Consider the following 26,123-nt stretch of genomic DNA (forward strand, 5'->3'; position numbering starts at 1 on the left):
CCCTTTGTTGTATGTGATGAAGACTTTTTCCAATTTTTTCATTTTGTCTTTTAATTAAAATTTTTAGAAAATCAAATCTTTCTCACGAAATCTAAAATTTTCTCCTTTTGGATTTCTGCCTTTGGTATCACTTTTAGAAATAGGTTTTCCATTCAACATTATGTAAATATTTATTTTTACATATATATTATTATAATGTTATCATGGTTTTATTTTTTTTACCTTTAATTTTCTAATTCATCTAGAACTTATTTTGTTGTGTGATATGCAGTTAGGATATAGAGAACCAACAACATTAGTTGAATAATTATTATACAAATACCCTAATTTTCATAGATAATTAATAGCATAAGTTCTTGTATTTGTGATTAGAATTGAACTAAATTTGCAAAACAATTTGGGATCATATGATTTTTCAAACTGATGTGTTGTATATTAAGAATATATTTTTTATTTAACTAATCCACAACGCCTATCACATAGCAAATATTCAGCACATATTTGTTTGAATAAGTATTAAATATATTTAATACTTATTAAATTAATACTAGCTATTGAGCATATAGGTGGTTTTTGTTTTTTCTCTATCATTAGCAATACTTTAATGAATATATTTAATATTTAAACCTTTGAATATCTACATGATTATTTATGTGGAATGAATTCCTAGATATCTAGTTCAAAGAATATTTTTAATGATATTGATACATGTTGCCAAGTTGCCTTCCTGAAAGGGTGCATCAATTTACATTCTTGCCAACAGTTTGAAATCAGCCATAGAGTCCTGATGAACTTATTTGTCTCTTCATTGTAAGGTACAGTCCCAAATTTCTGATGAGTTTGAAATTAATATTTTATGGTGAAATAAATATTTTTGCTTTTAAATACTTATATTTTCTCAGTATGGAGGAGATAGATAGCACATCAAACTGACTGAATTTAGGGTAAAATGACTCTTTTGCTATAGACAAAACAACCAATATGGTGTGATTCCACATGCTTGGGCTGAGTCATATGTGCAGGAAGCAGATAATAATAACAATAAAAAGAAAACAATAAATATTATTTTAGGATGTCTTTAAGTGGCTATATTTTCCTTCTTAATATAGTGAAATCACTTTTTCCTTTCTTCTGATAAAAAGAATTGCTGATTACTTAGATGGTTTCCATGTCTTTTTGTGGCAAACTACTTTCACTGGTACCTAGTGTGAACAGCCTCACTCCTTCTGTGACTAGCTGGCTTTAAGTTGAAATTTTTGGTGGAGGAGAAAATTCACATTTATTTTGTTTTGTCTTTGCATAGCTGGGACCTGATATTTAAACAAGAAAGTAAATTAATATTACATACAAAGGGCTTTATCCTGGTTCCTTCAGTTTTTATTTATCTACTTTTCATTCTTTATCCCTCTTCATGAGGTATACAGACTATAAAAAGAAAAGACTGCATCCTAATGGTATAGTGATTACTATTATATTTTAAAAAGTGAAATCCTCTTTTCCTAGAAACAAATAGCAACATCTTCAATAACTACAACTAACAACTTGACTTTTTTGGTATAAAACGCTCCGTGGTAGATTGCTTTATGAGATTTTGTCAATGATTTCCTGAATTATAGCACCTCTTATTATTCCTTTCTTTTTCCTCCCTGTTTTCTTCTTACTTTCTTCCCTCTGGTTCTCTCTCCCTTTCCTTGCTTTAAGTTTTATGAGTGTTAAAAAGATGCAGTTGTCAGTTCTGAAATCAGAAGTGTTCCTTGGGCAGTGCAGTAGGTTTTCCCCATGTTCAGTAGTTGCCTGGGGTAGATTTAAGTCGATCTGTGCTGGGTCTGCAGAATGTAGTCATGGGTTTCACTGATGGTCATGAGGAATTCTTTCCTCATTTTCTCCACTTCAGTCTCATAGAGATCATGTGAAACTCATACCTTTAGCAAGAGTGCTGTGACTTTAAAACCTGATTTCCAGTTGCTTTCTCTTTCTGTGTTCCCAGTACCCATCTTTTGAAATGTGGTTTTAGCCATTTAAAGTCAGGAGTGTAGAGAAAGTAAGTGAGTAAAGATTTTACTTGTAATTACAGCTAACTCTATCAAACAGGTGTGTGTTTTGTCTTGAGGATAAGGTACAACAATTTTCTAATTCTGGGATGGTTTTCCCTTGACAGCCAGCATGTTTATAGCCTGGATGCCTCTCTGTTTCTACTGTCATCTCTACTTCCTGCTTACTAGGTTTTTGGAATGCCAGTTTATTTTAATATTGACCTTAAGCCAATATTATTCAGAAGGTATAGATCCAGGAGGGGAAAAAAATCACATTAGGTATGGCAGAAATATACATAAATTATTTGGGAGTAACCAAATTATTTAAAAAAAATTCTGTTTGCATTAGCTCTTTAAATTATTTGGGAATAACCAAATTGGTGTTTAAAAAATCCTGTTTGCATTAGCTCTTCAATAGCTTCAATTACTATGATCACAAAATACTTATCACCGATGTATACAGTGATAGATTTTTAGTGAGTCCTTCAGGAAAAGGGGAATTTCTTTCTTTTCTAATACTTAATTCTTTGAGGTTTGGAGATCTGGATTCTAGTCCCAAATCATCTTTCGTGTTTTGGAGTCTGGAGAACTAGGTTCTAGTCCAAACTCTGCTACCAATTTGTAACTAACTACTTGAATTTGAACAAATCATTTTAACTCTCTAAGTCTCACTTACCTTTCAGTTGGAACAGCCTCTTGTTCAGTGATGCAAAATGCCTAAACTTAGTTGGAGAGATTGGATTTGATGAGGAGATGTTATTTCCCCGTTTTATATGTGCAACTTCCGTGTGAGTGGGTAGACTGGAAAATTAATTGGTGTGGGTTAGTCAAGTTTAAAAAGGTTTTGAGAAGTGTTAGTTAATAACAGTGAAGTTTTAAGGCGTCTTTTAAAATATAAATTGGTGCAATTTGTACCTTTTTTCTCATATGAGACCTAATGGCAGCCTTAATTTTTTGATTAGTTAATCCTTTATTTTGATGTCCAATATTTAAGTTAATAATAGGCATAACATTGTGTTGTTTGACATTTATCCTAGGATGTTTGTCTTCTTTTCTTAAAATGATAATACAAAATGGTGAAACATCAATAATTACAAAATGAAAAAGAGAATGGAGAGAAATTTGAAGAGAGAGAGAGAAATGAAAGAAATTGTGTGAATCTGGTCATTCCTATTTAAGTATTTGGCCTTCAAACACAATTTTATTTTACTATTTCTTAGATATTTACAGGATACAGAACATTGTCCAAGAATAAAAGATATAGCACAGAAAGGGCCAGTTTTTGACAGGGGCATAATTCTTTTGCCACATGATTATTATTATTATTTTTTAATTATAAAAGTTACCTCTTATTTTTAAATTTTTTATTATTTAAAGTATTTGAATCATATTATGGCACATATTTAAGTAGAGGCTAGAAAAAGTGCCAGATAGGAGAAAGGGTAATGATGTTAATTTTATTTTTTTCTATTTTTTTTAAATTTCAGATAATTGAGGGTACAGATGATTAGGTTACATTGTTTGCATTTGTTAGGAGTCCAAGATGTAGTTATATCCTTCACCCAAGAGGTATGCCATATCCCTCACCTTGTGACTGTTAGGTGAGAGCACATGAGTACCCCTCCCTCCTTCCCTTTCTGTCCTTCCTTCTTTCCCCTCCCCTGCGATTTGAGTTTAATTGTTTTTTTCTCTTGTGTGGGCATGTATCTGTTCATCTACTCATTTCATGTTAGCATTGAGTACACTGGATACTTGCTTTTCCATTCTTGTGATATTTTACTAAATAGATGTTTTCCAACTCCATTCAGGTTAATACAAAAGATGTGAAGTTTCCATCTTTTTTATGGTTGAATAGTATTCCATGGTATACATATATCACAGTTTATTAATACATTCATGTGTCAATGGGCACTTGGGTTGATTACACATCTTGGTTATTGTGAATTGAGCTGCGATAAGTATTTTAGTGCAAATGTCCTATGGTAAAATGATGTTTTTTTTTTCTTTTGGGTAGATACTTAGTGAATGATGTTAATTTTAAATGTCCTTTTTTTCTTCTTTAAAAATGCATTTCACTCATGCCTGTAATCCCAGCACTCCGGGAGGCTGAGGTGGGTGGATTGCCAGAGCTAATGAGTTTGAGACTCGCCTGAGCAAAAGTGAGACCCCATGTCTTATTTTTATTTTATTTTTTCTGAGACGGAATCTTACTTTGTCTCGGTAGAGTGCTGTGGTGTCAGAGCTCACAGCAACCTCAAACTCTTGGGCTCAAGCAGTTCTCTGTCTCAGCCTCTCGAGTAGCTGGGACCACAGTTGCCGGCCACAATGCCCAGCTATTTTTAGAGATGAGGTCTCTCTCTTGCTCAGGCTGGTCTTGAAACTGTGAGTTCAGGCAATCCACTTGGCTTAGCCTCCTAGAGTGAGGTGGCGTGAGCCACCACACCTTGCTCAAGACTGGGTGTTGTGGTGGCTGCCTTTAGTCCCAGCTAGTTTGGAGAATCACTTGAGCCCAAGAGTTTGAGGTTGCTGTGAGCCATGGCATAGAACTCTATGGAGGGCAACCAAGTAAAACTCGGTCTCAAAAAACAAAAAAAAAATGAAAATAAATAAAAATGCATTTCACATGTGATATTTGAAACACCACTTGTATTTCAATAAAGGTCAATTTTTAGAATACTTTGAGATGCATTGTTGTTATCCTTGTATCTGAACAATCTCCAAAGAATTCAGGATTAGAAATTTCAGATTTGTGAATTAGTAATAGCATAACTAAGAGTAACTATGTGTTATAGTCAATAAAGATTCTAATGAACTAGAAAAATTTAATTCCTGACAATGAACATATTCTGAATAGGTTTTGCAGATTTTCTTTTTTGGGGGTAGACTCCATGAGGTTTTCATTGTTTTCTGAGAGGTAGTTCCCAGTGGGTGCATATGCAACACAGCATGTTCTGAATAATGAAGATGTACATAGGGAACTCAGACAAAGAAGGATTTGGCTTTACGATTTGCGTTATTATGATATAGTATAATGTTGTGGGACGATCTCTGGATAGAGACTGTAGTAATTGTATTGAGTTACAGATGGTTCAAAGATACATAGCCTTGAGTATGTATTAAATATATCAAGGGGTTAGTGGCTTCATTAGTCAAGATCGCTTCTTTCCTCCCTTTCTCTTTCTGTTCCTCCCTCCTTCCCTTTCTCCCTCCCTTCTTTCCTTGTTATCAAATTATGTAAATACACATATATGTTTAATCAATGAATGTTGTTACCTTTCATCCTTGAAGATTACAGAGTTAAGCACGTGTAAACCATAGAATTTACAAATTTTTGTAATAGAAATTGGATAATGCCTGGGTATGATTATACCTGTGGCAATTATAGAAACCTGTCAGTTAAACCCTCAGCTATGATGTCACATCATTTACTTGTAAGATTCACTGTTTCTAGAGCAGTAAGGGAAGATGTTGCAGATGATAAGAACTATCTAATAGAGTAGAGGCCTAAGTTTATCTGGTAGTGAAAGAGTAACCAAGGGATGCCTAACCTTTTGGCTTCTCTTAGACCACAATGAAAGAAGAATTATCTTGGGCTACATACATTAAATACACAAATACTGATGAGCAAAAAAACAAAGGTCCATGTACAATTTTCATGGTATCTGACTCACCAGATAAGCAAAAATGTCCTCACTTAATCCTAATTATTCAGTGGCTTGTTCAGAGAGTAATTTAAAATTGTTGAGCAGTTCCCAAATTTACGATCACTATACCTAAGTAATAAAATGTCTTTTTTGGATATTTTTATTATAAAAATAAAAGCGAGCAACATAAATTAGTGGGATATTTGACATTGTATTTGAGAAACTAATGCATCATCAGTTGCATTTTCAATTCTCAAGGTGCTTGTCAGATATTTTGATTCTAATATTTGATTCTAGTTACTTGCAAATGTAGATACTGTGCAGCAAAAAGTGATGACATGAATAAGTGTGATTGAAGCGAGGGATATTTGTCTCTGGGAAAATAGGACCTATAGAAGTTAGTAGAGAGACATGATCAAATTTTTCTTTAAGTTGAATGTCAGATTGCAGCTCTATACTTTCCATTTGGAAATTGGCAGGTAACATTTTTATGTTGACTGAAAATAGAGTTGCAGATGCACCAAAATATTGATTATTTTCCCAGAAATCTTGAAATCTGTTTTCAAATTCTTGTATCAATTCAAAAAGCAAGACTGCATATATTTTCACTGTTTACAGGATTGTGTTTAGCCAACATGTGGAAGTATATAAAATTGTTTATCTTAATTTGAATTTGCCATAATTTTAGTGTCATTTGGAATGCTGTTATGGTTTGAAACATTGTATTAATAAGCTGGTTTTCATCTTGAAGATGCATGTTTAACTCATTTAAATGAGCGGTTAAATCCACTAAAAATTCTAAACCTGTAAACCAGTTTTCATTGTCAAATTCTGGCACAAATTTGGTTTTTGATACCATAAACAACTTGATAGCATCTAGCAAATCAGAAAATCTTTTCAACATTTGGCCTTGTTTTAGCCATCTTATTTCCAAAAAGTAAATAATATCACTATAGTCGGCATTAATACTTTAAAGGAATTCTTAGAATTGGTGATGATTCAGTCCCTTGGCCCTTACGAAGTGATTTGCATGCCATTATCCATTTTTAAATCTTTTGTACATAAATTTTCTGGATGTACTATATAATGATGCTTCATCAAATATTGTGCTTTGGGTGGCAGTTGCATCATTTTCTATTAATTTTACAAATCTGTCTCATTTACCCATCATTGGTGGGGCAATGGAAATATTGACAATGGAAAATTAGAAATAAGAATTAGAAATTAGAAGTAAAGAAAATCCCTTTAACATAATTTTTTACTGCTTTATATAAATCTCTTGATTTAGTTGTGCCTTTTTTTTTTTTTTTTTTTGAGACAGAGTCTCAAGCTGTCACCCTGGGTAGAGTACCGTGGCATCATCATAGCTCACAGCAACCTCCAACTCTTGGGCTCAAGTGATCCTCTGTCTCGGTTTTTCTATTTTTAGTAGAGACAGGTTATTGCTCTTACTGGGGCTGATCTTAAACTCTTGAGCTCAAGCAATCCATCAGCCTGAGCCTCCTAGAGTGCTAGGATTTTAAATGTTGAACCAATTTTTATGATTTGCTCCCACCGTGACCAGCCTAGTTGTGCCTTTTAATGACACTAAAGAAGCCATTTCTTCAGTGACATTATATTTGTGATCAGTACCTCTAATAAAAATGGCAAGTTGAGGGTGGCATCTGTGGTTCAGTGAGTAGGGTGCTGGCCCCATATACCGAGTGTGGCGGGTTCAAACCTGGTCCCGGCCAAACTGCAACAAAAAATAGCTGGTGTTGTGGTGGGCACCTGTAGTCCCAGCTACTCGGGTGGCTGAGGCAAGCCTCCATTGCCTAAGCCCAGGAGTTGGAGGTTGCTGTGAGCTGTGACTCCACGACACTCTGCTGAGGACGACAAGGTGAAACTCTGTCACTCTAAAAAAAAAGGCAAGTTGAACCAGTTCCTCTTCTGTGAAAGATGGGTGTTCCAGTGTTCCAGCTTCTTAGAACCAATGGTTAGCTGTACACACCTTTTTGCAGTCCATTATTATTGCCCTTGTTCAGATGGGCTTATCTTTAAGTGGTCTTTTAGAGAAGTAGCCTTTCCAACTGAGTCTCACACTGAACTTTCTACCTAAGTCTTTGTTAGTGCTTTATTCTCCCAAGTCTATTGTGACTTCTGATAGACTTGATTGGTTGGCTCCTCAATTTTAAAACCTGACATGTATCTGTGCTTTTCATTTCTTTTTGCCTTTGTTCCTATGCCATTAATTTATCATTGTTTCTTTTTGGCTAAAAAATACATATATCTCTGTTGTACAGTTTTTTAAAAAAGTCTTTAGTATACTTCAGTGTCATATATGGGTCATTATGAAAGTTTTGAGATAAACAAAAATCAAGAAATGTACAATGCACACGGACAGAAATACCAATAAGCTGAGTAAATCGAAACTTGCATAGTTGAATCAGAAAGGGTGCTGTCCACTGTGTTTTTTGGAAGTGAAATAATGGACCATAAAATAGCCTGTCTCAAAACTTTTGTGGTGACTTACACGTAATACATATACATGATATGATGAGGAGACATATTGACAAACTCATTTTTCTTATATCTTATGTTATTTATTCTGGTCATCTGGAGTAATCTTGCTTTTGAAATCTGTATTTTCAGTAGGTTTAATAATATATATCATGAATAAGTTAGTAAACAAAGCATTTATTGCATTAATATGTTCTGTACAATGCCAGATACAAAAGAAGTATAAAATATGATTCTTACTTTAAGTCAGCTTGAAATATGAAGAAATTAAGGCATTTAGAGCTCTGAATTTGAGGGAGGTTTACTTGCCATTCAACAAATATTGTGTTCTTTTAATAATAATAATAATAATGGCTAAAATATACTGTTTTTTATCTATGGTCCAGACATTGCGACAAAAGGCTTTGAGTGTTTTACAGGTTGAACATCCCTAATATGAAAGTACAAAATCTGAAATGCTCCAATATCCAAAGCTTCTTGACTGCTGACATGACACCACAAGTGGAAATTCTACAGCTGACCTCATGTGATGGGTCTCGATAAAAACAAAGGTGCATAAAACACAGTTCTATTCAACATCCTAAAGGGAAAAAAAGACCCTCCTACCCTCCTTTAGCTGCAGTATATCTTATATCTTCCCAGATTCCCCCATGCAAGCATACTTGCAAAGGTGTGGCTGAGAGGGTGATACCTTTGTTTTCTGATAGTTTAATATACACAATTTTTTTTTATGTACAAAATAAATAAAACATGTACAATTACCTTCAGGCTACGTGTATAATGTGTCTATGTGTATATATGTGTATAATGTGTATCTTGTGTTTGGACTTGAGTCCCATCCATGAGATATCTATGCATATACAAATATTTAACAAATCTGAAAATTTTGAAACCTGAAACACTTTTAGTACCAGGCTTTTTGGACAAAAGATAAAAGACTCAACCTGTACATAATTTAATCCTTTAATCATTTCTGTGAGTTAAGTTTTAATATTATTATTTTATGATGAGAAAGATGAGGCATAGGTCTAACTTGCCAGGGTTAGCCAGATAGGCTTGCCCTAACACTGTTCTAGAGAGCCCCTGTATATTGTGTTGTAGGATTATAAATGTATTTTGAGATTTTGCTTTAAAAGAGTAAGTAATGATGGCATAGTAATACTGCAGTATTTAGAATTTGCGATGCAACTTTACTCTTCACAATAAAGGCAAGATAATATTTACACATATGTCACACAATTTTTTTTATTGGGCTGAAATGCAGTGGTGTGATCATTGCTCACTGTAACCTTGAACTTCTGATCTCAAGCAATCCTCCTGGGATCCTCCTGCCTCAGCCTCTTCTGCAGCTGGGACTACAGACACATACCAATACACCTGGCTAATTTTTTTTTTTTTTTTTATTGTTGGGGATTCATTGAGGGTACAATAAGCCAGGTTACACTGATTGCAATTGTTAGGTAAAGTCCCTCTTGCAATCATGTCTTGCCCCCATAAAGCGTGACACACACCAAGGCCCCACCCCCCTCCCTCCATCCCTCTTTCTGCTTTTCCTCCCCCCCATAACCTTAATTGTCATTAATTGTTCTCATATCAAAATTGAGTACATAGGATTCATGCTTCTCCATTTTTGTGATGCTTTACTAAGAATAATGTCTTACACTTCCATCCAGGTTAATACAAAGGATGTAAAGTCTCCATTTTTTAAAATAGCTGAATAGTATTCCATGGTATACATATACCACAGCTTGTTAATCCATTCCTGGGTTGGCAGGCATTTAGGCTGTTTCCACATTTTGTCGATTGTAAATTGAGCTGCAATAAACAGTCTAGTGCAAGTGTCCTTATAATAAAAGGATTTCTTTCCTGCTGGGTAGATGCCCAAGTAATGGGATTGCAGGATCAAATGGGAGGTCTAGCTTGAGTGCTTTGAGGTTTCTCCATACTTCCTTCCAGAAAGGTTGTACTAGTTTGCAGTCCCACCAGCAGTGCAAAAGTGTTCCCTTCTCTCCACATCCACACCAGCATCTGCAGTTTTGAGATTTTGTGATGTGGGCCATTCTCACTGGGATTAGATGATATCTCAGGGTTGTTTTGATTTGCATTTCTCTAATATATAGAGATGATGAACATTTTTTCATGTGTTTGTTTGCCATTCGTCTGTCATCTTTAGAGAAAGTTCTATTCATGTCTCTTGCCCATTGATATATGGGATTGTTGGCTTTTTTCATGTGGATTAATTTGAGTTCTCTATAGATCCTAGTTATCAAGCTTTTGTCTGATTGAAAATATGCAAATATCCTTTCCAATTGTGTAGGTTGTCTCTTTGCTTTGGTTATTGTCTCCTTAGCTGTACAGAAGCTTTTCAGTTTAATGAAGTCCCATTTGTTTATTTTTGTTGTTGTTGCAATTGCCATTGCAGTCTTCTTCATGAAGTCTTTCCCCAGGCCAATATCTTCCAGTGTTTTTCCTATGCTTTCTTGGAGGATTTTTATTATTTCATGCCTTAAATTTAAGTCCTTTATCCATTTTGAATCAATTTTTGTGAGTGGGGAAAGGTGTAGGTCCAGTTTCAGTCTTTTACATGTAGACATCCAGTTCTCCCAACACCATTTATTGAATAGGGAGTCTTTCCCCCAAGGTATGTTCTTGTTTAGTTTATTGAAGATTAGGTGGCTGTAAGATGTTAGTTTCATTTCTTGGTTTTCAATTCGATTCCAAGTGTCTGTGTCTCTGTTTTTTGTGCCAGTACCATGCTGTCTTAACCACTATGGCTTTGTAGTACAGACTAAAATCTGGTATGCTGATGCCCCCAGCTTTATTTTTACTACTAAGAACTGCCTTAGCGATACAGGGTTTTTTCCGGTTCCATACAATATAACCACTCCTTACCAACTCCACTGCTACTCAAAGCCAACAAGAACTCTCATTTAGATTCCTACAATAGCCTCTTAAGTGATCTCCCTTTTCCACATCCTACTTGCATCCCTACAAGTTATTCCCAGCAAGAATCAATCAAAGTGATCTTTCTATAATGAGTTAAAACATATTGTTCTTTTGTTCAAAAATGTTCCAAGGGCTCCCCATCTCATACAGAGCAAAAGCCAAAATCTTTAAATTGACCTGTAAGTTCCTACTTGATCTGGGCTCAGTTACTGTTCTGACTTAATCTCCTATTATTTCCCCTCCCTTATCTCCAGCTACTTTGGTCTCATCCCTGGTCATTGAACATTCCAGGCACTCTTCTATATCAGAGTCTTTGCACCGCCTGTTCCCTCTGCCAGCAGTGCTTTTTCCTCAGAGTATCCATGGTTCACTTTCTCAAAGTAATACTTTCTTCAAAGTATTTAAACAAAAGTTTTTCTTCTCAATGAGGCCTTCCCTGACCATCCTATTTAAAATTGCACACCGCCATACAAAACACAGAATCATTTTTTTCCAAATCTTGAAAGTACGATGTTGGTATTTTTTTTTGTTTTGTTTTTTCGTTTTTTTGTAGAGACAGAGTCTTACTGTACCGCCCTCGGTAGAGTGCCGTGGCGTCACACAGCTCACAGCAACCTCCAACTCTTGGGCTTACGCGATTCTCTTCCCTCAGCCTCTCGAGCAGCTGGGACTACAGGCGCCCGCCACAACGCCCGGCTATTTTTTTTTGTTGCAGTTTGGCCGGGGCTGGGTTTGAACCCGCCACCCTCGGTATATGGGGCCGGCGCCCTACTCACTGAGCCACAGGTGCCGCCCAATACTTCCAGTTTTTATGGAGCTTATACTATAGAGTGGGGAGACAGAAAACAATAAGCATTACATATAAGTAAATTATATAGTATGTTAGGAATTTATAAGTCCTATAGAAAAAGAAAAAATACAGAGTAGGATAAGGGGAATTGATAGTGCAAGGAAGCCTTTTTCAACAGGACGGTCAGAGAAGGACTCATTGAGAACATGACATTAAAATAAAGACTCGAATAAAGTAAGGGAGTTAGCTATAGGAGGGGAAAATGTTAGTTATAATTTTTTAATAATATCCATCCTAATGAGTATAAGGTGGCATCTCATTGTTTTGATTTACATTTGCTTAATGACTAATGATCTTAAACATCTTTTCCATATGTTTACTGTCATTTGTTTACATTCTTAGAAGAAATGTCTGTTCAGATCCTTTGTGCATTATGAAGTTGGGTTGTGTTTTTGTTATTGTTGAGCTAATAGCAGTCCTTTATGTATTCTAGATGTTAATCCCTTATCAGATATATGATTTGCAATTTTTTTCTCCCATTCTGTAGGTTGTCTTTTTACTCTCTTGATAGTGTCCTTTGATGCACAAAGTTGGGTTTTTGTTTGTTTTTTGTTTTTTGCAGTTTTTGGCAGGGGCTGGGTTTGAACCCTCCACCTCTGGTATATGGAGCCTGTGCCTTACTCCCAAAGTTTTTTTTAATTTGGTGAAGTTTTACTTTATCTGTTTTTCCTTCATGTGCTTCATTCATACCCAAGAAATCATTACAAATCCAGCAACGTGAAGATTTACCTTATGTTTTCTTTTAAGACTTTTATAGGTTTAAAGTTTAGGTCATTGATCGATTTTGAGTTAAGTTTTTTGTATGTGGGTATCTAGTTTTTCCAGTACCATTTGTTGAAAATACATCTTTTTACTTTTTAATCTAAACCTTTTATAAATCTAGATATTGGAGAAAAAGAAACTAGAGACCTATAGATCAATTTTCATTGCTTTCTTTGCCATGTCTTTTTTGTCTGCTATAATTTACAAAACATAATAGGAATCTAGTTAATTGAAGAATTTTGTGGTCAATAGACAATTAAAAGAATATAGTAAGTTCTCACTTAACATCATCTGTAGGTTCCTGGAAACTGTGACTTTAAGTAAAATGATGTCCAGCAAGCTCTTAAATCACATTGCTTTGTTCAGTGTTATTTTATTAGAATGTTGATAAGGGGAATACATGGGTTTGGCATATATAGTTTTGTGTAAGGTTGCAGTTTCCAAGGAAAGGTTGGAATACATTGGTTTCCAACATTGTTTTGTTCAGTGTTATTTTATTATAATCTTGTTAAGGGGAATACATTGGTTTGGCATACATTGTTTTGCTTAAGGTTGCGGTTTCCATCATTTGGATGATGTTAAATAAGGACTTAGCTGCACTGTATTAGATATCATATTTTTTAGGAAAGTTACATTTTTAATGTACATTGACTACATGTTTTATGTATACATTACCTCAAGGTGCCAGATAACAATTTCTCTTTACACTAATATCATTGGTTAGTCCATGGGAAAATTTGGCCATTATGCCTTTTCCATTCACACTTTTGTGGTGATAAACTCCTAGAATTTTTTTTTTCTTTTATTGTTGGGGATTCATTGAGGGTACAATAAGCCAGGTTACACTGATTGCATTTGTTAGGTAAAGTCCCTCTTGCATCATTTCATTGTGTGATGTTGCTAAACTAGGGGTGAGAATAAGAGTTGTCTTTCAAGGTGATTTATAATTGCTGAGAGAGTTTTCTGAGATAAGCCTCACAGTTTATTGGGCTGTTCGTTCCCATCCTTTTGTCTGATATTGTGGGCACACATTACTATCTGTAGTTTAAAAGCAAATTCTTTCCTTTAAGCCCTAAAGGAGAAAATGTGGTTACATTCTGTGTCATAACTTTGTGAATGATTTGTGCTACTCCTGGCATCCTTGTAGATCTCAGTAGAAAGCATAGGGTCCCTCTTAGCCTATTGTGAATCTAATATGGTGTGAGGGAGAGTACATTGAGAACATTGTTCTTTCCTTTGCTCCTGTTTTCTTAAATATAGTTCACATTTTGGGCCCAGCTGAAAACTAAAGGTGTCTTTAGCCTGAAAGTGATAATTCCAATAAAAAAGACAATGAACTTCAAATAAGGAACTACACTTCTGTTTCAGAAACAGAATAAAGTGAAACACAAATCAGAACACACATGGAAGCAGAATGTGTTTAAGCAGTAAAATCCAAACTGTACCTTAGACCTAGTCTAAGGAGCTAAACTAAAGATTCAGGTGCATAAACGTCACTTTGGATGAGCTAGTTATTCTAGCAAACATCTGACGCTTGTACCATCTATATGAGCAATCATTTTTATACACATTATTGAATATTTAATTTTTGCTGACCCAAGAGGGCTTATGCACACTGATGAAGGCAGGTAGGTATTTTGATGTTTTATTCCGTCACACTTTGTTTCATGATTTTTTATTTGGGTTACAAATTTGTCACCTCACATTATATGTTAGGTATGGAATAGAAGTGAAGGAACCCGATAAAAAAATTTATAATTGATGATGCTGATATACATAAGAATGTTAAACAATGATTCATTTTAGGTAGTAAATTTTCTTAGTACAATAGTGATAGGTCATAGATTATCAAGTAATTCATTTTCTGTAGTAGCCATTGAATAGTGAATAGGATTTGGAGCTGGATGTATACGTTTGTCCTGAAATTTTCGTGCAGTGTTCTTTTTTTTTTTTTTTTTGTAGAGACAGAGTCTCACTTTATGGCCCTCGGTAGAGTGCCGTGGCCTCACACAGCTCACAGCAACCTCCAACTCTTGGGCTTAAGCGATTCTCTTGCCTCAGCCTCCCGAGTAGCTGGGACTACAGGCGCCCACCACAACGCCCGGCTATTTTTTGGTTGCAGTTTGGTCGGGGCTGGGTTTGAACCCGCCACCCTCGGTATATGGGGCCGGCGCCTTACCGACTGAGCCACAGGCGCCGCCCTCGTGCAGTGTTCTTTTTTTTTTTTGTGTGGTTTTTGGCCGGGGCTGGGTTTGAACCGGCCACCTCTGGCATATGGGACCGGCGCCCTACTCCTTGAGCCACAGGGGCCGCCCTCGTGCAGTGTTCTTAATTAATATCAGTTTCTCATCATAAATTTGGGATAATATTACCAATACTTCTCATAGACTGGGAAAGATTAATTGAGATACTATTTGCATCTTCGTTTTTTACTCGGAACAGTTCTTTATGGTACAAAAAGCATTACTATATATATGATTTGATTCAGTTGCATGAAGATAATTTTAGAATTTACTCCTTTTTTATGATGTCAGGATACAAGAAGAATAGGGAATCCATCCCAACCAGCAGCTGATTAAACATTGTATGGGAGAACTGGGAAATTGAAAGATGGCAAATGAAATCCTGGCAGAAAGAATAGTCTAATCCCAAAGGACATTTTCAACAATAGCCTGGGCCCTATGCCTAGTGCTTAGAGGGGTCCAGGGTAAGAGACTCCTGCCCCTGACTGCACCATTCCCAGAATCTTATTTGTTAATGCTTGGCTTTATTAATAAAGTCATGACCACTTGTTTAGCACTGCATATGGCTGGTTGTGATTTCCAGCTGCCTTTGGGCTAAAGTGTAAACAGTGAGTAGATTGTTATGTTCTCCTATTAAGCTTAAAGCTGTGATCTCATGTCTGTAGCCACATATGTCTGCAACCAGAAATATATCCTTTTCCTGATCTCATGGAAGGGAGGCAGCCCTGTGTCTGAAAAAAGTCTGAATTCATTAGTAAAAGAGCTTTTTACTTTTCTTTTTAGTGAAACCAAAGAAAAAAATAAAGGCATAAAAAGTCATGAACATCATCAACAGGATGTCAACATGACACCAAACAGCATAATATATTGTCAAGATGAGCATCTAGTCTGGTGACTGAAATTTCTACACATTTGGCATTTTCACAGAAGAAGACAGAAACGCAGGCAGCAATCCAACAACCCAGTCACAAAGAAAGCCTCAGTGCACTGGATTTGAAATAAGCACAACAGTTTGTCTGAATGACTGAGAAAATACCCATTGATAGAACTAGTTTCTAAACTCTGGCCCAATTGCCAATAATGCTGCTTAATTAGCATCTCAATTTTTTGTTTTACTATGTTGATCAGGAATGCTGTTGGTGTTGGTGGTGGTTTACATTATAGACTTTTGAGCTATTTACATGGTGGGGATGCTAGGTAAAACCCTGACATTCTAAGCTCTCCAGAAAGGAAATTTATTTATAACAATAGTATTTTATATTATACAAGCTGCTTTCATATGCATGTGACACACACAGTAGTCTCCCTTTATCTGAAGGGGGTGTGTTCCAAGACCCCCCAGTGGATGCCTGAGATCACAGATAGTATTAAACCCTGTACGAACTATGTTTTCTATGTTTTCTTCCTATGCATTCATGCCCATGATAAAGTTTAACTTACAGATAGGGGCAGTGAGAGATTAATAACCACAATAACAAAATAGAGAATTTATAACACTATCTATAATACAAGTTTTTGTTGTTGTTGGTTTTTTTTTTTTGTTTGTGTGTTTGGTTTTTGTTTTTTTGAGAAAGAGTCTCACTAAAGAGATTTTACCCTACGTAAAGTGCCGTAGCTTGATAGCTCACAGCAACCTCAAACTCTTGGGCTCAGATGATGCCCTTGCCTCAGCCGCCCTAGTAGCTGGGACTATAGGTACTAACAACAATCCCTAGCTAATTTTTCTATTTTTAGTAGACATGGGGTCTCGCTCTTCTTTAGGCTGGTCACGAATTCCTGTGCTCAAGGGATCTACTGGCCCGGGCCTTCCAGAGTGCTAGGATTACAAGTGTGAGTCACCGCACCTGGCCTATACCATAATACAAGTTATGTGAATGTTCTCTACCTCTCTCTTTCTCAATCTCTGTCTCTCTATCTCTATTTTCTTATACTCATGTATTTTCAGACTGCAGTTGACAATGGGGAGCAAAAACTGCCAAAAGCAAAGCTCAGATAAGAGTTGACTATATGTATCACACACATATAAAACTTAAGCTTTATAATAGTTCTATAGTAATTCTGTCCCCATTTTACAGATGAAGAAACCAAGGCTTAAATAATTTCAATAGTTTGTCGTGGTCACAGAGTCTGGATTCATACTTCATGTTTTCTGACTCCACAGTTTTGATATCTGGCTATATTGCGCTGCTTTTATCCTTTTCCAACTAGCTTTATGAGATAGCTTTCTGGTCTCTGCAATGCATAGTTATTTTGAATGATGATACTAGTAATCAATTGTTTTGATGTAAATTGTTGCCTCTTACATTTGTATGGTAATATATACTTTTCAAATTGGTGTTATAGCTATTAGCTCATGTGTTCTACAAGATTACTTTGTGACATAAGTGGGGTAAATATTATTATTTCTATTTTACAGATAGGTAAAATAAACCCAGAGAGGATAAATGATTTTTCCCAGTGTCAAATAACTTATTAGTGATAGAACTAGAACAATTTTGTTGTCCAATTTAGTGCTCCTGTGTAATCTCTGACATTTTTCCAAGGGAGACCTGGCTGCAGAGTAGATCAAGTTTGTAGGTGCAGCTCATTTCCTTTCAGCAAGGCTAGCAGGTAGAGTCTTTCTTTGCCTGAAAATTCAAATCTTTAAGACACTCAGTTGCTTTTTGGAAAAAGCCATTTGGAAGGGGCTTTTCCTATAAGTACAAATGCTTTTTGCAGGGGAAAGAATATTAAGATAGGGTTATTCTTGTGTATTAAGCTTAGCAGATTCCTTCTGGGGTCCTTTAGATCAGAATCTTGGTTCAGAAGCTATTAAAATGTTTCTAGCCCAACTAGAATAGAGAGGTTGTGGGGAGAAGGAAAAGTTAGGTTTGAAAAGTAAATTTTTATAGTTAATTTGCTGGGTAATGTAATATTCCCATAGCATTATAGTCTTTCTGAGTATTGTTAGAAATACAAAAACAAACAAACAAAAAAGTCATTCCTGTCATGAAGGAATTTAGGAGATATGGTTTGGAGGTGGAAATGCATTATCAGAAGACTTGGGTTTTCTGCCCTGAGTTAGCTGGGGGACTTAAAGCAAATTTCTGTCCTTCTCTGATTAGTTCCCTAATCTGAAAATAACTAGATGACTTTTAAGAGTGCTTTTATCTGTAAACACATTCAAATCTTATCTCCTAAAATTAGAGGAAAACTAAGTGTTAAATTATGTAGTACTAATGAGTACAGAGGTGAGCAAAGATGCAGAGATTCACTGTTGTGAAACTGACTTTTAGTAGCCAAGTACTCTTGAAAAATCTTTAATCTGTTTCATCACAATTATTAGGTGTTCCTAAAGTAGCACTGGGTCAGGATATGGCACTTATCTCTACTACTTACCATCTATTTAACACAGATAATTCATTTAACCAATTTGAATCCGTTTCTATATCCATAATACAGATTGAGTATCCTTTATTCAAAATGCTTGGGACCAGAAGCATTTTGAATTCTGGATTCTCTTGGATTTTGAAAGATTTGCAGATACTGATTGAATACCCCTAATCTGAAAATGTAAAATCTGAAATGCTTTTTGAATGTCATGTTGGATTTCAAAAAATGTTTTGGATTTTGGGACATATTAGATTTCAGATTTTCACATTAGAAATGCTCAACCTGACACAATTTGAGCTTGCTATAGCAAGAAAGTCTAACCTATTCCGGTGTTCTCTCTTTGTGGGATACGCCGTTATATAGACTTTAACAGTGGTAAAAAAAAAAAAAAAAGAAAGAAATGCTCAACCTGTTTAGTAGTTAATCTCCATTTGGTGAAAAACCTACACTGAACACTAAGCATTAGATGCTAAAGCTAGAAGGGAGTCCCTTTCCTTTATGTACTCAAAGTATTCCTCTACTGAGGACATTTGCAATTTAAACTTTTTCTGTAGTAGAACTATAAAATCTTAGAGTTGTGAAATATCTTGGGAGTGGTTTAGTTTGACTTAAAACGCAAGTTTATTTGGGCAGGGACTTTATCTTATTCACTGCTTTATCCCCAGACTCTAGAGCCATATCTGCCATATACATATATACTGAATGGATTAATAAAATGAGATAAATAATATTTAGGTTAGGTAGAGTCTTCCTCATCTGGAACCATGCGTTACATGTTACACTGGCAAGGTACCAAGGTTTATGGACATCTTTATAACCAGAGATGTACACAGGATATCCTGTGTGTGGCCTTTGCTACACTGGCTGCTTCTGCAATGAAATGTCTGAAATGTCTGACTTGTCCTTCCTTGCATACAAATGTTGAAAAGGTTTTATATGTTAGTTCTGAGAAGAGTAGATGAGTTTATGGATCTCTGCTCCTTAGAAAATCGTACAACTCTGAAGCAGGAAATTTTCTTTACTCGGTGACAGAATTCTGTGGACCTAACAATTGTAGGTGGGCTTGCCTACTTTTTAATTTTTCTTTCATTTTCAGATCCTATCTTTCCTTTCCTCCCACCATACATGCAGCACACCACACAATACCTCTATATAATTGTGCTGTATTTTACTTTCATCTGGAGAATTATCATGCTGTGCTACCTGGGAAAATTGCTTTATTCTAGATTTTCTCAGGCTTTCCTTTGGTATTTTCTTTGAATATAGTCATGGGCTTGTTTTCATGTGTCTATGTGGTGGTATTGAGTTATAGTGCTTGTTCCCAGAGGTCCAAGGAAGGAGGAGTGAAGTTAGGGAACATGGGGGAAAGCAACCAGGAGGGCTTCTATTCAAAGGGGAAGATGTGAAAGTTTCTTAAAAGAGCAGAGAGAAATAGAGAACAAGAATGCTGAGCTCTGTCTTTCTAAGGCTTCAGTCATTGTTTATTTTGTAACCACTGTTACTTTTTTCTCCCTCTTAATGCAAGGGGCTTTTATTTCCTTTTCCTTCAAGAGGAACCATGTGATACATGGGAAGGAATTTCGTGGCATCTGGATTTTAGGTAGCACCACTTTCTACCTAAATAACTATGGGGAGTGGCACCTGTGGCTCAGTGAGTAGGGCGCCGGCCCCATATACCGAGGGTGGCGGGTTCAAACCCGGCCCCGGCCAAACTGCAACAAAAAAATAGCCGGGCATTGTGGTGGGTGCCTTGTGGTCCCAGCTACTTGGGAGGCTGAGGCAAGAGAATCGCCTAAGCCCTAGAGCTGGAGGTTGCTGTGAGCTGTGACACCACAGCACTCTACCAAGAGTGACCAAGTGAGACTGTCTCTAAAAAATATATAATAATAATTAAAAAATAGCTATGGAATGTTATCGTCTCTGAGCCTCATTTGTAGAGGCTGATTCTGTAGAGAAGATAAGACTATGATCTCTCCAAATGATTGTGTGAATTAAAAGAAATGTGCATGATAAGACCTTGCAAATTATAAATTATGAATTAAAAGTATACCTCACTTATTTCTATTGTCCATCATATCTTTAAATTATCAAGAATTTCTTGCTGCTTTTTAAAATAGAGGTGTATCTTATATTTCTTTCTGACTTTTGTAACAGCCTAATAAAGTTTAAAAGATTTGGAACTTAGCATTCTCTTTTCCAATTTTTCTTTGCTGTCTTCATCAGGACATTTGTCAGACACCTTAAACAGCTTTTGTGTGTCAGTCCAAAGGTGGTTGCATTTTAGTGGTTCAGGATTACACGATTTTGGCATACAGCTTCAGGGTCTTTTCTAAAGAGGTTGCTCACTCTGAAATATGCTATATAATTTTGTGTATTAGTGAGAATAAGATGGTATGGATGTTTTATAAATCACAGAAACTTACACAAAAATGGCGCACTAATTTTTTTTCTTTTTTATGGGGATACAAATGTTTTGGTTACATGAATAGCTTTTGTGCAGTTTGAGTCAATGTTATAAGTGTGCCTATCACCCAGATAACAGTGCATTGTGCCAGTTAGGTGGGAATTTATTACCTGTCCCCTCCACCTCTCTCCCACCTTCTTGGTTTCCATTGAGTTAGTTTTACTACCATGTGTGCACATGGGTGTTGATCGATTAGTTCCAATTTAATGGTGAATACATATGGTGTTTGTTTTTTCATTCTTCTGATACTTCTCTGAGAAGAACGATCTCCAGTTCCATCAAAGTTGTTACAAAAGGTATTAGTTTACCTTTTCATGGCTGAGTAGTACTCCATAGTATACATATACCACATTTTATTAATCCACTTATGTATTGGTAGGCACTTGGGTTGATTTCACATCTTTGTGAATTCTGCTGCTATAAACATTTGCGTGCATATGTCTTTTTGATAAAATGACTTTTTTTCCTTTGGGTAAATACCCAGTAGCAGGATTATTGGATCAAATGGTAGGTCTACTTTTAGTTCACTGAGGTATCTTCATACTATTTTTCGTGAAGGTTGTATTACCTTGCAGTCCCAACAGTACTGTATCACTTTTGCTGTTGATATGGTCTTACGTCTATAAAACCCCAAAGATTCTGCCAAGAAACTCCTGGAATTGAGAAGTAAATTCAACAAAGTCTCAAGTTACAAAATCGACATTCACAAATCAGTAGCTTTCATATACACAAGTGACAGTCAAGCTGAGAATCAAATCAAAAGCTTTCACAATAGCAATAAAGAAAAGAAAATACTAGGAAAATATTTAACTAAGGAAGTGAAAGACCCCTACTGGGAGAAATATGCTTTGACAAAGCGGACAAGGTACACTGGAGAAAAGAATCCCCATTCAATAAATGGTGCTAGGAAAGTTGGATAGTCACAGGTAGAAAACTGAAACAGGATCTGCACCTCTCACCACTCATAATAATTAATTCACAATAGATCACAGACTTAAGCCTAAGACATGAAACTTTAAGAATGCTGCCAGAAAATGTGGGAAATGTGCTCATAAATACTGGCCTAGGGAAAGAATTTCTGAAGATGACCCAGTGGTAATCACAGCAACAATAATAAATTAACAAATGAGACTCCCAGCTGGGAGTGGTGGATCACACCTGTAATCCTAGCACTCTGGGAGGCTGAGGTGGGTGGATTGCTTGAGCTCAGGAGTTCAAGATTAGCTGAAGTAAGAGTGAACCCTGTCTCTACTAAAAATAGAGTAACTAGCCAGGCAATGTAGTGCCTGCCTGTAATCCCAACTACTTGAGAGGCTGAAGCAAAAGGATCTCTTGAGCCCAAGAGTTTGAAGTTTCTGTGAGTTATGATGATGCCACATCACTCTTCCAAGGGCAGCAGAATAAGACTTTGTCTCAAAAAAAAAAAGGTACATTTCGCCAAGGAAATAATTAATAGAACAATTAGACAAACTACAGAATTGGAAAAAAATCTGTGTTTTATATATCCAATAAAGGGCTGATAACCAGACTCTATAAAGAAGTCAAGCAAATCAGCAAGAAAAAAGTCAAACCACCTCATAAAAAGTGGGCAAAAGACATGAATAAAAGTTTTTGAGAGAAGATAGACTAATGGCCAATATACATGAAAAAATGCTCAACATCTTATGCAAATCAAACCTGCAAGGAGATATCACCTAACTCCAGAGAGAATGACATTTATCAAAGGGCCTCAGAACAAGAGATGCTGGCAAGCATGTGGAGAGAAAGGAATACTCTAATTTTTTTTAAAAAGAGAAATACTTCCCAATTTTCTTTTGTTTTTATTTTCCTCAGTAGTTTTCTATCTGATGCTCAGGTTTTCTGCCCCATGTAGACAGGTTCTCCTTTCATATCTTCTCCAAATAGTGTTTATAGCAGAAGTACTGTGAATTCACAATTTTTTAATGTGTGAGAGTTGTTTAATCTTGGAATAACATCTGAGTGAAAGTAGTACTGTATCATAGTCAAAGAAATGCTAACTCTGGATTAAGATTGCATGGGTTTGAATCTTGATTCTGCCACTTCCCAGCTATGTGAACCTTGGACAAGTCACTTTACTTTTCTCTTCTTCAGTTTCCTCTGTAAAATGGAGAGAATAATAGCACCTGCATCATTGGATTTTATGAGAATTAAATCCATACATATGTGGGTATATATACCTACACACAGAGACCTGTATATTTCTAGACATACAGAGTTAGCTATTATTAAAAACTTCTTACTATTAGGGTATACTGGAGTCAATCAACACCTTATTTATGAAGCCCTACTGTGTACTTAGGATGCTGCCTATTATCTTGGAATACAAAGTATTATGAAATAATTATTTTCCTTTTCAAACAGCTGAGTTGAGAATAAAATAAGATACGTTTGGACACTACAAACTGCTTTAGGAACCTGCTACTGGGATTCCCTGTGTTGGCTGATTAGAGACATAGAACATAAACAGAAGAGGAAACAAATACAAATACAAATCTCTCATAATCTAGTTAAATGTTATGGTACATAAATAATTACAATAGGAATACAAGGGTGGGCTGAGAATTTTGTGAAAATACATCTGGAGTAGGTAAAAAAATTAGCTGAACCTTGAAGGTGGAACCTGGAACCGTAGAGATGCAGAAGGGTCTTATGGGGAGGAAGGAGTAGGGAATGAGAATATACTCATCATATGTAGCTGAAAGAGTGCAGCCAAATAGGCCAGAATGTAAATTGCAGTGATGCCTCTTACTAGCTGCCTTATCTCCTACAGCCTCAGTTTTCTCTTCTGTAAATTGGAAACAATGATAATTACCATTTTTAGGTTATTGTGGGTCTTAGAGCTAACCTTTATAAAGCAATGAGCATAGTTTTTGGCACACAGTTAACGTTCAGTAAGTGACTCAATAAATAAATTGGGAGTATAGTAACATGTGAAAGTTAAAAGCCTAAGATTTAGAGTTGGACAGGACTGGTTTCCATCTCTCATCTCCCATTTACTAGCTTTATAACCGTACCATGTTATCTGACCATTTCTAACCTTTACTTAGCTCATCTGAAAATGGGGATAAATTAGGAGCTTCCTTGTGGGGTTGTTTTGAGATTTAATGAGGTACGGTGAAGCATAAGTAATGAACCTGGCACATAGTATATACTCAATACCATTATGTTGTTATTTTTATTAGTATAGCATCTTTCTTCTTCCTCCCTGATAGTTCCATTGTGATTATTCATATTTGCCCTCTGCCCCCTCTCTGCCTTCTTTCCAACTACATTTATAAGTGGCAGTTGTAGAGAATGAAAACAGAGACTTGAGAGAATGTGGAGGTAGAGAGTAACTCGTCCGTACTACATGTCCCGCAAAGAACCAAAGACAATGTAAGTAAAGAACAGCTAAGCACACGTAAATACAAATGGCACAAGCATGAACATATACACGACACTTCGAATGAGTCATCTTTCCTAAGACCACTAGGGATTTTTTTCTTAAGGGAAATTCAGCTTACACTATTTCCTTGGTTAAATCCTTTCAATAATTTGCTATTTGTCAGAGGATAAAATTCAAGCTACTTTGAAATGTGTTTGAAATTCTGTCCAATCTGTGGTCAGCCTGTCCTACCAGACCTTCTCCTGCTACTTCCAACCATGCACTAACATATTCCAGCTGCTTCAAAGATTTTTCTTTTCTGGGAATGTAACTATATTCTTTTATATCTCCCTGCCTTTGCATCTTAGAAGATCAATTCCTCTTCTTTCCTCCAGACAAACTTCTACTCATCCTTCAGGACCTGGTTAAATGGGACTCCTGTAATGTCTCTGATCCTTCCAAAACGAGTTATTTGTTCCTTCACTGGGCTTTCACAATATATCTTTCCAGCATCTGGTTACTTATCATATCACCTTGCAATGATTTATATTCCATTTCTATTTCTTGCTAGACTGTGAACTATTATATGTCACCATCTTATTTATGTGCCTCTGTATATTTGGCACTCAGTACAGTACTTGACACAGAACAGGTAGTCAGTAAATATTTGTAGGCTAAATAAAGAAAGTAGTAGACATAGGACTGACAACTTCTCTGGTTCAGTAGCCAATTTTTAGGATTTTTTCTCTTAGGATTGCCTTAGAATCATAGAATTTCAGTGTTAGAAACATATCCCATTTTACAGATAAAGAATTAAGGCCAGAGAGAAGGCCCTTTCTTTCCTTATTTCTTTAGTTCAAACTATGATCCTTCAAACCATAGTGACAAGCTATCTACCACTCGAAAGGAAGCTTATTAAAATCCTGCTAATTTTCTTCTCTCTTACGGCCTGTCTTCTAGATCATTTTCCCCAAATCCTTCTTATTTAGGTGTTCTTTCTAGACCTGTAATTTTGGTGTAAGTTGATGTCCTCCACTAGAATTAAAGTGCATATATGTATACTTTATTCATTGTATGTGCTGCTAGCTGCTGGATTCATGTTAAAACCAACTGGACCTTCCCTTAGTTGCCCTGCTTTGTTTGTTTGCTGTAGCACTTCCCTGTTGATAGAAATGTCTGTTTTTTCATGATAAAATTGAGAATGTTCTTATAAAATACATTTTTTAAGGTAAAATAATATAATGATTTATCTTGCCATTCTGTAATTTTGAAAGTCATTGATGGCAGAATGGTAGCGAGATTATCCACTAGTTATAGTTTTATTAATAATGTGCTGATGTTTAATGGTTTATCAGGATTGAATTTCTTTGAAAAGAAAACCATCTAATGTGGTTGGAGACATCTTTTATTCACCCTGGCTCTGGCCCTTTTTAGGGAGTAAATCAGCTTTTTATGTATACATTCTGCATGGGAGCTGTAATAAGTGAGCACATGTTGCAAATGCTGTGACCTTCAGTCAACTAGAGAAAGATACCTCTTCTAATCAAAGGCAAAAGCCACGATCTTTCTTGTTGTAACTTACTGTTGACACAAGAAAGGCCAGAGAGATTGACATCAATCTCTATAGAAACCATTAACCAATGCTGAATAAATCTGCAGCATTGAATCCATATGCATGCTTGCTTTTATTATTCTTGACCTATGGGCACACTTCAGCATTTTGTGGGCTTTGTTTTAAAAGGAATGTTTAAAATGTAGCTAGTTATTATGGGATTTCTGTGGTGAAATAAATTGTTTGGGTAGTCTAAATAAAGGAATCTGTATTATTTTGCATCTACTAAGCATTATTTGTTTAGGTGTGGCTTGGTTTGATTCCAGATTAACACACAGTGAAGGCTGTCACTTTCGCTGGGTGTAGCAAAAAC

General features: G+C 36.0%; 1 protein-coding gene and 1 pseudogene across 14 annotated transcripts in view; both read left to right on the plus strand.

Moving 5' to 3' along the window:
- Window positions 1-26,123, plus strand: part of SOX6 (SRY-box transcription factor 6) — a 667,807-nt gene that overhangs the window by 242,082 nt on the left and 399,602 nt on the right. The window lies entirely within an intron of this gene.
- LOC128566210 (uncharacterized) lies at window positions 18,618-18,723 on the plus strand (annotated as a pseudogene).

This window comes from Nycticebus coucang, chromosome 14, assembly GCF_027406575.1.
Source record: "Nycticebus coucang isolate mNycCou1 chromosome 14, mNycCou1.pri, whole genome shotgun sequence".
NCBI lineage: Eukaryota > Metazoa > Chordata > Mammalia > Primates > Lorisidae > Nycticebus > Nycticebus coucang.